Source organism: Carassius auratus, chromosome 42 (genome assembly GCF_003368295.1).
Source record: "Carassius auratus strain Wakin chromosome 42, ASM336829v1, whole genome shotgun sequence".
Classification (NCBI taxonomy): domain Eukaryota; kingdom Metazoa; phylum Chordata; class Actinopteri; order Cypriniformes; family Cyprinidae; genus Carassius; species Carassius auratus.
Genome location: NC_039284.1, coordinates 13263059 through 13274732, shown reverse-complemented (window position 1 = coordinate 13274732; position 11674 = coordinate 13263059). Strand labels below are relative to the sequence as shown.

At 35.1% G+C, this 11674-nt stretch overlaps 28 non-coding genes across 28 annotated transcripts; all 28 read right to left on the bottom strand.

The window, feature by feature from the left end:
* Positions 1 to 431: 431 nt before the first annotated feature.
* On the bottom strand, positions 432 to 515 carry trnal-uaa (transfer RNA leucine (anticodon UAA)). Its single transcript has one exon. It is a non-coding gene; the product is annotated as a tRNA-Leu (tRNA).
* A 130-nt stretch (positions 516 to 645) lies between these two features.
* On the bottom strand, positions 646 to 728 carry trnal-uaa (transfer RNA leucine (anticodon UAA)). The gene has a single exon. It is a non-coding gene; the product is annotated as a tRNA-Leu (tRNA).
* A 127-nt stretch (positions 729 to 855) lies between these two features.
* Positions 856 to 938, bottom strand: trnal-uaa (transfer RNA leucine (anticodon UAA)). Its single transcript has one exon. It is a non-coding gene; the product is annotated as a tRNA-Leu (tRNA).
* Positions 939 to 1245: 307 nt separating this feature from the next.
* On the bottom strand, positions 1246 to 1328 carry trnal-uaa (transfer RNA leucine (anticodon UAA)). Its single transcript has one exon. It is a non-coding gene; the product is annotated as a tRNA-Leu (tRNA).
* A 127-nt stretch (positions 1329 to 1455) lies between these two features.
* trnal-uaa (transfer RNA leucine (anticodon UAA)) lies at positions 1456 to 1537 on the bottom strand. Its single transcript has one exon. It is a non-coding gene; the product is annotated as a tRNA-Leu (tRNA).
* A 411-nt stretch (positions 1538 to 1948) lies between these two features.
* trnal-uaa (transfer RNA leucine (anticodon UAA)) lies at positions 1949 to 2031 on the bottom strand. The gene has a single exon. It is a non-coding gene; the product is annotated as a tRNA-Leu (tRNA).
* A 421-nt stretch (positions 2032 to 2452) lies between these two features.
* Positions 2453 to 2535, bottom strand: trnal-uaa (transfer RNA leucine (anticodon UAA)). The gene has a single exon. It is a non-coding gene; the product is annotated as a tRNA-Leu (tRNA).
* Positions 2536 to 3112: 577 nt separating this feature from the next.
* Positions 3113 to 3194, bottom strand: trnal-uaa (transfer RNA leucine (anticodon UAA)). Its single transcript has one exon. It is a non-coding gene; the product is annotated as a tRNA-Leu (tRNA).
* Positions 3195 to 4162: 968 nt separating this feature from the next.
* Positions 4163 to 4245, bottom strand: trnal-uaa (transfer RNA leucine (anticodon UAA)). The gene has a single exon. It is a non-coding gene; the product is annotated as a tRNA-Leu (tRNA).
* A 127-nt stretch (positions 4246 to 4372) lies between these two features.
* trnal-uaa (transfer RNA leucine (anticodon UAA)) lies at positions 4373 to 4455 on the bottom strand. The gene has a single exon. It is a non-coding gene; the product is annotated as a tRNA-Leu (tRNA).
* A 415-nt stretch (positions 4456 to 4870) lies between these two features.
* trnal-uaa (transfer RNA leucine (anticodon UAA)) lies at positions 4871 to 4953 on the bottom strand. Its single transcript has one exon. It is a non-coding gene; the product is annotated as a tRNA-Leu (tRNA).
* A 214-nt stretch (positions 4954 to 5167) lies between these two features.
* trnal-uaa (transfer RNA leucine (anticodon UAA)) lies at positions 5168 to 5250 on the bottom strand. The gene has a single exon. It is a non-coding gene; the product is annotated as a tRNA-Leu (tRNA).
* A 128-nt stretch (positions 5251 to 5378) lies between these two features.
* trnal-uaa (transfer RNA leucine (anticodon UAA)) lies at positions 5379 to 5461 on the bottom strand. Its single transcript has one exon. It is a non-coding gene; the product is annotated as a tRNA-Leu (tRNA).
* A 138-nt stretch (positions 5462 to 5599) lies between these two features.
* trnal-uaa (transfer RNA leucine (anticodon UAA)) lies at positions 5600 to 5682 on the bottom strand. The gene has a single exon. It is a non-coding gene; the product is annotated as a tRNA-Leu (tRNA).
* A 510-nt stretch (positions 5683 to 6192) lies between these two features.
* Positions 6193 to 6275, bottom strand: trnal-uaa (transfer RNA leucine (anticodon UAA)). The gene has a single exon. It is a non-coding gene; the product is annotated as a tRNA-Leu (tRNA).
* Positions 6276 to 6403: 128 nt separating this feature from the next.
* Positions 6404 to 6486, bottom strand: trnal-uaa (transfer RNA leucine (anticodon UAA)). Its single transcript has one exon. It is a non-coding gene; the product is annotated as a tRNA-Leu (tRNA).
* A 416-nt stretch (positions 6487 to 6902) lies between these two features.
* On the bottom strand, positions 6903 to 6986 carry trnal-uaa (transfer RNA leucine (anticodon UAA)). The gene has a single exon. It is a non-coding gene; the product is annotated as a tRNA-Leu (tRNA).
* A 424-nt stretch (positions 6987 to 7410) lies between these two features.
* Positions 7411 to 7493, bottom strand: trnal-uaa (transfer RNA leucine (anticodon UAA)). Its single transcript has one exon. It is a non-coding gene; the product is annotated as a tRNA-Leu (tRNA).
* A 132-nt stretch (positions 7494 to 7625) lies between these two features.
* On the bottom strand, positions 7626 to 7708 carry trnal-uaa (transfer RNA leucine (anticodon UAA)). The gene has a single exon. It is a non-coding gene; the product is annotated as a tRNA-Leu (tRNA).
* Positions 7709 to 7836: 128 nt separating this feature from the next.
* Positions 7837 to 7920, bottom strand: trnal-uaa (transfer RNA leucine (anticodon UAA)). The gene has a single exon. It is a non-coding gene; the product is annotated as a tRNA-Leu (tRNA).
* A 139-nt stretch (positions 7921 to 8059) lies between these two features.
* Positions 8060 to 8142, bottom strand: trnal-uaa (transfer RNA leucine (anticodon UAA)). Its single transcript has one exon. It is a non-coding gene; the product is annotated as a tRNA-Leu (tRNA).
* A 516-nt stretch (positions 8143 to 8658) lies between these two features.
* trnal-uaa (transfer RNA leucine (anticodon UAA)) lies at positions 8659 to 8741 on the bottom strand. Its single transcript has one exon. It is a non-coding gene; the product is annotated as a tRNA-Leu (tRNA).
* A 127-nt stretch (positions 8742 to 8868) lies between these two features.
* On the bottom strand, positions 8869 to 8951 carry trnal-uaa (transfer RNA leucine (anticodon UAA)). The gene has a single exon. It is a non-coding gene; the product is annotated as a tRNA-Leu (tRNA).
* A 412-nt stretch (positions 8952 to 9363) lies between these two features.
* On the bottom strand, positions 9364 to 9446 carry trnal-uaa (transfer RNA leucine (anticodon UAA)). Its single transcript has one exon. It is a non-coding gene; the product is annotated as a tRNA-Leu (tRNA).
* A 425-nt stretch (positions 9447 to 9871) lies between these two features.
* trnal-uaa (transfer RNA leucine (anticodon UAA)) lies at positions 9872 to 9954 on the bottom strand. The gene has a single exon. It is a non-coding gene; the product is annotated as a tRNA-Leu (tRNA).
* A 750-nt stretch (positions 9955 to 10704) lies between these two features.
* On the bottom strand, positions 10705 to 10787 carry trnal-uaa (transfer RNA leucine (anticodon UAA)). Its single transcript has one exon. It is a non-coding gene; the product is annotated as a tRNA-Leu (tRNA).
* Positions 10788 to 10916: 129 nt separating this feature from the next.
* trnal-uaa (transfer RNA leucine (anticodon UAA)) lies at positions 10917 to 10999 on the bottom strand. Its single transcript has one exon. It is a non-coding gene; the product is annotated as a tRNA-Leu (tRNA).
* A 415-nt stretch (positions 11000 to 11414) lies between these two features.
* Positions 11415 to 11497, bottom strand: trnal-uaa (transfer RNA leucine (anticodon UAA)). Its single transcript has one exon. It is a non-coding gene; the product is annotated as a tRNA-Leu (tRNA).
* Between the last annotated feature and the right edge of the window lie 177 nt (positions 11498 to 11674).

Genomic DNA, 11674 nt, shown 5'->3' with positions numbered 1-11674 from the left:
ATTATCATTGGTCTACCAGGAGTGGGGTTTTTTTTTTTTTTTTTTTTTTAAAACTTGGTATTTAAGAACTGAGCAATTTTTCATTGATAATCCTGGTTACTATTCTGAGATAAAGCAATCTTTTTTTAACTGGTATTTAAGAACTGAGCAATTTTTTTGTGACAGAACTCTTAATGTTGAGCCAAATTACTGTTTTCTTTTTTTTGTGATTATCATTGGTTTACCAGGAGTGGGGTTCGAACCCAAGAGGACATTTGTCCATTGGATCTTACGTCCAACGCCTAAACCTCGCGGCCATCCTTTTTACTGTTCTGACAAAAACTACTTTTTTTTTCAAACTGGTATTTAAGAACTGAGCAATTTTTTTGTGACAGAAACTCTTAATGTTGAACCAAATTACTTTTTTTTTTTTTTTTCATTGTCATTTGGTCTACCAGGAGTGGGGTTCGAACCCACGAGGACATTTGTCCATTGGATCTTAAGTCCAACGCCCTTAACCTCTCGGCCATCCTGGTTACTATTCTGAAAAAAAGCTACTTTTTTTTTTTTTTTTAACTGGCACTTAAGAAATTAGCATTTCTTTTGTGACAGAAACTCATAATGTTGAGCCAAATTACTGTTTTATTTTATTAAATCTCATTGGTCTACCAGGAGTGGGGGTTCGAACCCACGAGACATTTGTCCATTGGATCTTAAGTCCAACGCCTTAACCTCTCGGCCATCCTGGTTACTGTTCTGACCAAAAGCAACATGTTTTTTTTTAACTGGTATTTAAGAACTGAGCAATTTTTTAGTGACAGAAACTAATAAGTTGAGCTAAATTAGTGTTTTATTTTTTTTAGATTATCATTGGTCTACCAGGAGTGGGGTTTGAACCCACGAGGACATTTGTCTATTGGATCTTAAGTCCAACACCTTAACCTCTCAGCCATCCAGGTTACTATTCTGAAAAAAAGCTACTTTTTTTCTTTGTGACAGAAACTCATAATGTTGAGGCCAAATTAATGTTTTCTTTTTTTTTTTTTGATTATCATTGGTTTACCAGGAGTGGGGTTCGAACCCAAGAGGACATTTGTCCATTGGATTTTATGTCCAACGCCTTAACCTCGCGGCATCCTGTTTACTGTTCTGACAAAACTACTTTTTTTTTAAACTGGGTTTTTAAGAACTGAGCATTTTCTTTTGTGACAGAAACTCATAATGTTGAGCTAAATTACTGTTTTATTTTTTAGATTATCATTGGTCTACCAGGAGTGGGGTTCGAACCCACGAGGACATTTGTCCATTGGATCTTAAGTCCAACGCCTTAACCTCTCGGCCATCCTGGTTACTATTCTGAAAAAAGCTTTTTTTTTTTTTTTAAACTGGTATTTAAGAACTGAGCATTTTCTTTTGTGACAGAAACTCATAATGTTGAGGTAAATTACTGTTTTGTTTTTTAGATTATCATTGGTCTACCAGGAGTGGGGTTCGAACCCACGAGGACATTTGTCCATTGGATCTTAAGTCCAACACCTTAACCTCTCGGCCATCTGGTTACTCTTCTGAGAAAAAGCTACTTTTTTTTTTTTTTTAAACTGGTATTTAAGAACTGAGCAATTTTTCATTGATAATCCTGGTTACTATTCTGAGATAAAGCAATCTTTTTTTAACTGGTATTTAAGAACTGAGCAATTTTTTTGTGACAGAAACTCATAATGTTGAGCAAAATTACTGTTTTCTTGTTTTGATTATCATTGGTTTACCAGGAGTGGGGTTCGAACCCAAGAGGACATTTGTCCATTGGATCTTACGTCCAACGCCTTAACTTCGCGGCCATCCTGTTTACTGCTCTGACAAAAACTACTTTTTTTTTTAACTGGTATTTAAGAATGAGCATTTTCTTTTGTGACAGAAACTCATAATGTTGAGCCAAATTACTGTTTTATTTTATTAAATATCATTGGACTACCAGGAGTGGGGTTCGAACCCACGAGGACATTTGTCCATTGGATCTTAAGTCCAACGCCTTAACCTCTCGGCCATCCTGGTTACTGTTCTGACAAAAAACTTTTTTTTTTTTTTTTTTTTTTTTTAAACTGGTATTTAAGAACTGAGCAATTTTTCATTGATAATCCTGGTTACTATTCTGAGATAAAGCAATCTTTTTTTAACTGGTATTTAAGAACTGAGCAATTTTTTTGTGACAGAAACTCATAATGTTGAGCAAAATTACTGTTTTCTTGTTTTGATTATCATTGGTTTACCAGGAGTGGGGTTCGAACCCATAGAGGACATTTGTCCATTGGATCTTACGTCCAACGCCTTAAATTCGCGGGCCATCCTGTTTTACTGCTCTGACAAAAACTACTTTTTTTTTTAAACTGGTATTTAAGAAATGAGCATTTTCTTTTGTGACAGAACTCATAATGTTGAGCCAAATTACTGTTTTATTTTATTAAATATCTTGGACTACCAGGAGTGGGGTTCGAACCCACGAGGACATTTGTCCATTGGATCTTAAGTCCAACGCCTTAACCTCTCGGCCATCCTGGTTACTGTTCTGTCATAAAGCAACCTTTTTTTTTAAATTGGTATTTAAGAACTGAGCAATTCTTTTGTGACAGAAACTCATAATGTTGAGCCAAATACTGTTTTATTTATTTAATTATTTTATTAAATATCATTGGTCTACCAGGAGTGGGGATCGAACCCACGAGGACATTTGTCCATTGGATCTTACGTCCAACGCCTAAACCTCGCGGCATCCTTTTTACTGTTTCTGACAAAAACTACTTTTTTTTTCAAACTGGTATTTTAAGAAATGAGCATTTTCTTTTGTGACAGAAACTCATAATGTTGAGCCAAATTACTGTTTTATTTTATTTTTAAATTATCATTGGTCTACCAGGAGTGGGGGTTTCGAACCCACGAGGACATTTGTCCATTGGATCTTAAGTTCAACGCCTTAACCTCTCGGCCATCCGACAGATATTTAAGAAATGAACATTTTATTTTGCGACCGAAACTCATAATGTTGAGGCCAAATTACTGTTTTATTTTTTTGTGACAGAAACTCATAATGTTGAGCCAAATTACTGTTTTATTTTTATTTTTTAAATTATCATTGGTCTACCAGGAGTGGGGTTCGAACCCACGAGAACATTTTGCCATTGGATCTTAAGTCCAACGCCTTAACCTCTCGGCATCCTGGTTACTGTTCTGAACAAAAGCTTTTTTTTTTTTTTTTTACTGGTATTTAAGAACTGAGCAATTTTTTGTGACAGAAACTCATAATGTTGAGCTAAATTACTGTTTTATTTTTTTTTTTTTGATTATCACTGGTTCTACCAGGAGTGGGGTTTTTTTTTTTTTTTTTTTTTAAACTGGTATTTAAGAACTGAGCAATTTTTCATTGATAATCCTGGTTACTATTCTGAGATAAAGCAATCTTTTTTAACTGGTATTTAAGAACTGAGCAATTTTTTTGTGACAGAAACTCTTAATGTTGAGCCAAATTACTGTTTTCTTTTTTTTGTGATTATCATTGGTTTACCAGGAGTGGGGTTCGAACCCAAGAGGACATTTGTCCATTGGATCTTACGGTCCAACGCCTAAACCTCGCGGCCATCCTTTTTACTGTTCTGACAAAAACTACTTTTTTTTTTCAAACTGGTATTAAGAACTGAGCAATTTTTTTTATGACAGAAACTCTTAATGTTGACCAAAATTACTTTTTTTTTTTTTTTTCATTGTCATTGGATCTACAGGAGTGGGGTTCGACCCACGAGGACATTTGTCCATTGGAATCTAGTCCAACGCCTTAACCTCTCGGCCATCTGGTTACTATTCTGAAAAAAAGCTACTTTTTTTTTTTTTTTTTTTAACTGGCACTTAAGAAATTAGCATTTCTTTTGTGACAGAAACTCATAATGTTGAGCCAAATTACTGTTTTATTTATTAAATATCATTGGTCTACCAGGAGTGGGGTTTCAAACCCACGAGGACATTTGTCCATTGGATCTTACGTCCAAAGCCTTAACCTCGCGGCCATCCTGTTTACTGTTCTGACGAAAACTACTTTTTTTTTAACTGATATTTAAGAACTGAGCATTTTCTTTTGTGACAGAAACTCATAATGTTGAGCCAAATTACTGTTTTATTTTATTTAATATCTTTGGTCTACCAGGAGTGGGGTTTGAACCCACGAGGACTTTTGTCCATTGGATCTTAAGTCCAACACCTTAACCTCTCGGCCATCCTGGTTACTGTGCTGACAAATAGCAACATGTTTTTTTTTAACTTGTATTTAAGAACTGAGTAATTTTTTTGTGACAGAAACTCATAATGTTGAGCTAAATTACTGTTTTATTTTTTTAGATTATCATTTGTCTACCAGGAGTGGGGTTTGAACCCACGAGGACATTTGTCCATTGGATCTTAAGTCCAACACCTTAACCTCTCGGCCATCCTGGTTACTCTTCTGAGAAAAAGCTACTTTTTTTTTTTTTTTTAAACTGGTATTTAAGAACTGAGCAATTTTTCATTGATAATCCTGGTTACTATTCTGAGATAAAGCAATCTTTTTTTAACTGGTATTTAAGAACTGAGCAATTTTTTTGTGACAGAAACTCATAATGTTGAGCAAAATTACTGTTTTCTTGTTTTGATTATCATTGGTTTACCAGGAGTGGGGTTCGAACCCAAGAAGACATTTGTCCATTGGATCTTACGTCCAACGCCTTAACTTCGCGGCCATCCTGTTTACTGCTCTGACAAAAACTACTTTTTTTTTTTAAACTGGTATTTAAGAAATGAGCATTTTCTTTTGTGACAGAAACTCATAATGTTGAGCCAAATTACTGTTTTATTTTATTAAATATCATTGGACTACCAGGAGTGGGGTTCGAACCCACGAGGACATTTGTCCATTGGATCTTAAGTCCAACGCCTTAACCTCTCGGCCATCCTGGTTACTGTTCTGACAAAAAACTTTTTTTTTTTTTTTTTTTTTTTTTAAACTGGTATTTAAGAAATGAGCAATTTTTCATTGATAATCCTGGTTACTATTCTGAGATAAAGCAATCTATTTTTAACTGGTATTTAAGAACTGAGCAATTTTTTTGTGACAGAAACTCTTAATGTTGAGCCAAATTACTGTTTTCTTTTTTTGTGATTATCATTGGTTTACCAGGAGTGGGGTTCGAACCCAAGAGGACATTTGTCCATTGGATCTTAAATCCAACGCCTTAACCTCTCGGCCATCCTGGTTACTGTTCTGACAAATAGCAACATGTTTTTTTTTAACTTGTATTTAAGAACTGAGCAATTTTTTAGTGACAGAAACTCATAATGTTGAGCTAAATTAGGGTTTCATTTTTTTTAGATTATCATTGGTCTACCAGGAGTGGGGTTCGAACCCACGAGGACATTTGTCCATTGGATCTTAAGTCCAACGCCTTAACCTCTCGGCCATCCTGGTTACTATTCTGAAAAAAAGCTACTTTTTTTTTTTTTTTTTTTTTTTTAACTGGCACTTAAGAAATTAGCATTTTCTTTTGTGACAGAAACTCATAATGTTGAGCCAAATTAATGTTTTCTGTTTTGATTATCATTGGTCTACCAGGAGTGGGGTTCGAACCAACGAGGGCATTTGTCCATTGGATCTTAAGTCCAACGCCTTAACCTCTCTGCCATCCTGGTTACTGTTCTGGTAAAAAACAACCTTTTTTCTTTGTGACAGAAACTCATAATGTTGAGGCAAATTACTGTTTCTTTTTTTTTTTTTGATTATCATTGGTTCACCAGGAGTGGGGTTCGCACCCAAGAGGACATTTGTCCATTGGATCTTACGTCCAACGCCTTAACCTCGGGGCGATCCTGTTTACTGTTCTGACAAAAACTACTTTTTTTTAAACTGATATTTAAGAACTGAGCAAGTTTTTTTTTGTGACAGAAACTCATAATGTTGAACCAAATTACTTTTTTTTTTTTTTTTCTCATTGTCAACCAGGAGTGGGGTTTGAACCCACGAGGACATTTGTCCATTGGATCTTACGTCCAAAGCCTTAACCTCGCGGCCATCCTGTTTACTGTTCTGACAAAAACTACTTTTTTTTTAACTGATATTTAAGAACTGAGCATTTTCTTTTGTGACAGAAACTCATAATGTTGAGCCAAATTACTGTTTTATTTTATTAAATATCATTGGTCTACCAGGAGTGGGGTTCGAACCCACGAGGACTTTTGTCCATTGGATCTTAAGTCCAACACCTTAACCTCTCGGCCATCCTGGTTACTGTTCTGACAAATAGCAACATGTTTTTTTTTAACTTGTATTTAAGAACTGAGTAATTTTTTTGTGACAGAAACTCATAATGTTGAGCTAAATTACTGTTTTATTTTTTTTAGATTATCATTTGTCTACCAGGAGTGGGGTTCGAACCCACGAGGACATTTGTCCATTGGATCTTAAGTCCAACACCTTAACCTCTCGGCCATCCTGGTTACTCTTCTGAGAAAAAAGCTACTTTTTTTTTTTTTTTTTAAACTGGTATTTAAGAACTGAGCAATTTTTCATTGATAATCCTGGTTACTATTCTGAGATAAAGCAATCTTTTTTTAACTGGTATTTAAGAACTGAGCAATTTTTTTGTGACAGAAACTCATAATGTTGAGCAAAATTACTGTTTTCTTGTTTTGATTATCATTGGTTTACCAGGAGTGGGGTTCGAACCCAAGAGGACATTTGTCCATTGGATCTTACGTCCAACGCCTTAACTTCGCGGCCATCCTGTTTACTGCTCTGACAAAAACTACTTTTTTTTTTAAACTGGTTTTTAAGAAATGAGCATTTTCTTTTGTGACAGAAACTCATAATGTTGAGCCAAATTACTGTTTTATTTTATTAAATATCATTGGACTACCAGGAGTGGGGTTCGAACCCACGAGGACATTTGTCCATTGGATCTTAAGTCCAACGCCTTAACCTCTCGGCCATTCCTGGTTACTGTTCTGACAAAAAACTTTTTTTTTTTTTTTTTTTTTTTTAAACTGGTATTTAAGAACTGAGCAATTTTTCATTGATAATCCTGGTTACTATTCTGAGATAAAGCAATCTTTTTTTAACTGGTATTTAAGAACTGAGCAATTTTTTTGTGACAGAAACTCTTAATGTTGAGCCAAATTACTGTTTTCTTTTTTTGTGATTATCATTGGTTTACCAGGAGTGGGGTTTGAACCCAAGAGGACATTTGTCCATTGGATCTTACGTCCAACGCCTAAACCTCGCGGCCATCCTTTTTACTGTTCTGAACAAAAACTACTTTTTTTTTCAAACTGGTATTTAAGAACTGAGCAATTTTTTTATGACAGAAACTCTTAATGTTGAACCAAATTACTTTTTTTTTTTTTTTTTCATTGTCATTGGTCTACCAGGAGTGGGGTTCGAACCCACGAGGACATTTGTCCATTGGATCTTAAGTCCAACGCCTTAACCTCTCGGCCATCCTGGTTACTATTCTGAAAAAAAGCTACTTTTTTTTTTTTTTTTTTAACTGGCACTTAAGAAATTAGCATTTTCTTTGTGACAGAAACTCATAATGTTGAGCCAAATTACTGTTTTATTTTATTAAATATCATTGGTCTACCAGGAGTGGGGTTCGAACCCACGAGGACATTTGTCCATTGGATCTTAAATCCAACGCCTTAACCTCTCGCCCATCCTGGTTACTGTTTTGACAAAAAGCAACATGTTTTTTTTTAACTGGTATTTAAGAACTGAGCAATTTTTTAGTGACAGAAACTCATAATGTTGAGCTAAATTAGTGTTTCATTTTTTTTAGATTATCATTGGTCTACCAGGAGTGGGGTTCGAACCCACGAGGACATTTGGTCCATTGGATCTTAAGTCCAACGCCTTAACCTCTCGGCCATCCTGGTTACTATTCTGAAAAAAAAGCTACTTTTTTTTTTTATTTTTTTTTTTTAACTGGCACTTAAGAAATTAGCATTTTCTTTTGTGACAGAAACTCATAATGTTGAGCCAAATTAATGTTTTCTGTTTTGATTATCATTGGTCTACCAGGAGTGGGGTTCGAACCAACGAGGACATTTGTCCATTGGATCTTAAGTCCAACGCCTTAACCTCTCTGCCATCCTGGTTACTGTTCTGGTAAAAAACAACCTTTTTTCTTTGTGACAGAAACTCATAATGTTGAGCCAAATTACTGTTTTCTTTTTTTTTTTTTGATTATCATTGGTTCACCAGGAGTGGGGTTCGCACCCAAGAGGACATTTGTCCATTGGATCTTACGTCCAACGCCTTAACCTCGGGGCGATCCTGTTTACTGTTCTGACAAAAACTACTTTTTTTTAAACTGATATTTAAGAACTGAGCAAGTTTTTTTTTGTGACAGAAATTCATAATGTTGAACCAAATTACTTTTTTTTTTTTTTTTTTTCATTGTCAACCAGGAGTGGGGTTTGAACCCACGAGGACATTTGTCCATTGGATCTTACGTCCAAAGCCTTAACCTCTCGGCCATCCTGTTTACTGTTCTGACAAACAGCAACATGTTTTTTTTTAACTGATATTTAAGAACTGAGCATTTTCTTTTGTGACAGAAACTCATAATGTTGAGCTAAATTACTGTTTTGTTTTTTAGATTATCATTGGTCTACCAGGAGTGGGGTTCGAACCCACGAGGACATTTGTCCATTGGATCTTAAGTCCAACACCTTAACCTCTCGGCCATCCTGGTTACTGTTCTGACAAATAGCAACATGTTTTTTTTTAACTTGTATTTAAGAACTGAGTAATTTTTTGTGACAGAAACTCATAATGTTGAGCTAAATTACTGTTTTATTTTTTTTAGATTATCATTTGTCTACCAGGAGTGGGGTTCGAACCCACGAGGACATTTGTCCATTGGATCTTAAGTCCAACACCTTAACCTCTCGGCCATCCTGGTTACTCTTCTGAGAAAAAGCTACTTTTTTTTTCTTTTTAAACTGGTATTTAAGAACTGAGCAATTTTTCATTGATAATCCTGGTTACTATTCTGAGATAAAGCAATCTTTTTTTAACTGGTATTTAAGAACTGAGCAATTTTTTTGTGACAGAAACTCATAATGTTGAGCAAAATTACTGTTTTCTTGTTTTGATTATCATTGGTTTACCAGGAGTGGGGTTCGAATCCAAGAGGACATTTGTCCATTGGATCTTACGTCCAACGCCTTAAATTCGCGGCCATCCTGTTTACTGCTCTGACAAAAACTACTTTTTTTTTAAACTGGTATTTAAGAAATGAGCATTTTCTTTTGTGACAGAAACTCATAATGTTGAGCCAAATTACTGTTTTATTTTATTAAATATCATTGGACTACCAGGAGTGGGGTTCGAACCCACGAGGACATTTGTCCATTGGATCTTAAGTCCAACACCTTAACCTCTCGGCCATCCTGGTTACTCTTCTGACAAAAAACTTTTTTTTTTTTTTTTTTTTTTTTTAAACTGGTATTTAAGAACTGAGCAATTTTTCATTGATAATCCTGGTTACTATTCTGAGATAAAGCAATCTTTTTTTAACTGGTATTTAAGAACTGAGCAATTTTTTTGTGACAGAAACTCTTAATGTTGAGCCAAATTACTGTTTTCTTTTTTTGTGATTATCATTGGTTTACCAGGAGTGGGGTTCGAACCCAAGAGGACATTTGTCCATTGGATCTTACGTCCAACGCCTAAACCTCGCGGCCATCCTTTTTACTGTTCTGACAAAAACTACTTTTTTTTTCAAACTGGTATTTAAGAACTGAGCAATTTTTTTATGACAGAAACTCTTAATGTTGAACCAAATTACTTTTTTTTTTTTTTTTTTCATTGTCATTGGTCTACCAGGAGTGGGGTTCGAACCCACGAGGACATTTGTCCATTGGATCTTAAGTCCAACGCCTTAACCTCTCGGCCATCCTGGTTACTATTCTGAAAAAAAGCTACTTTTTTTTTTTTTTTTTTTAACTGGCACTTAAGAAATTAGCATTTTCTTTTGTGACAGAAACTCATAATGTTGAGCCAAATTACTGTTTTATTTTATTAAATATCATTGGTCTACCAGGAGTGGGGTTCAAACCCACGAGGACATTTGTCCATTGGATCTTACGTCCAAAGCCTTAACCTCGCGGCCATCCTGTTTACTGTTCTGACGAAAACTACTTTTTTTTTAACTGATATTTAAGAACTGAGCATTTTCTTTGTGACAGAAACTCATAATGTTGAGCCAAATTACTGTTTTATTTTATTTAATATCTTTGGTCTACCAGGAGTGGGGTTTGAACCCACGAGGACTTTTGTCCATTGGATCTTACGTCCAACGCCTTAACCTCGGGGCGATCCTGTTTACTGTTCTGACAAAAACTACTTTTTTTTAAACTGATATTTAAGAACTGAGCAAGTTTTTTTTTGTGACAGAAACTCATAATGTTGAACCAAATTACTTTTTTTTTTTTTTTTCTCATTGTCAACCAGGAGTGGGGTTTGAACCCACGAGGACATTTGTCCATTGGATCTTACGTCCAAAGCCTTAACCTCGCGGCCATCCTGTTTACTGTTCTGACAAAAACTACTTTTTTTTTAACTGATATTTAAGAACTGAGCATTTTCTTTTGTGACAGAAACTCATAATGTTGAGCCAAATTACTGTTTTATTTTATTAAATATCATTGGTCTACCAGGAGTGGGGTTCGAACCCACGAGGACTTTTGTCCATTGGATCTTAAGTCCAACACCTTAACCTCTCGGCCATCCTGGTTACTGTTCTGACAAATAGCAACATGTTTTTTTTTTAACTTGTATTTAAGAACTGAGTAATTTTTTTGTGACAGAAACTCATAATGTTGAGCTAAATTACTGTTTTATTTTTTTTAGATTATCATTTGTCTACCAGGAGTGGGGTTCGAACCCACGAGGACATTTGTCCATTGGATCTTAAGTCCAACACCTTAACCTCTCGGCCATCCTGGTTACTCTTCTGAGAAAAAGCTACTTTTTTTTTTTTTTTTTAAACTGGTATTTAAGAACTGAGCAATTTTTCATTGATAATCCTGGTTACTATTCTGAGATAAAGCAATCTTTTTTTAACTGGTATTTAAGAACTGAGCAATTTTTTTGTGACAGAAACTCATAATGTTGAGCAAAATTACTGTTTTCTTGTTTTGATTATCATTGGTTTACCAGGAGTGGGGTTCGAACCCAAGAGGACATTTGTCCATTGGATCTTACGTCCAACGCCTTAACTTCGCGGCCATCCTGTTTACTGCTCTGACAAAAACTACTTTTTTTTTTAAACTGGTTTTTAAGAAATGAGCATTTTCTTTTGTGACAGAAACTCATAATGTTGAGCCAAATTACTGTTTTATTTTATTAAATATCATTGGACTACCAGGAGTGGGGTTCGAACCCACGAGGACATTTGTCCATTGGATCTTAAGTCCAACGCCTTAACCTCTCGGCCATCCTGGTTACTGTTCTGACAAAAAACTTTTTTTTTTTTTTTTTGTTTTTTTAAACTGGTATTTAAGAACTGAGCAATTTTTCATTGATAATCCTGGTTACTATTCTGAGATAAAGCAATCTTTTTTTAACTGGTATTTAAGAACTGAGCAATTTTTTTGTGACAGAAACTCTTAATGTTGAGCC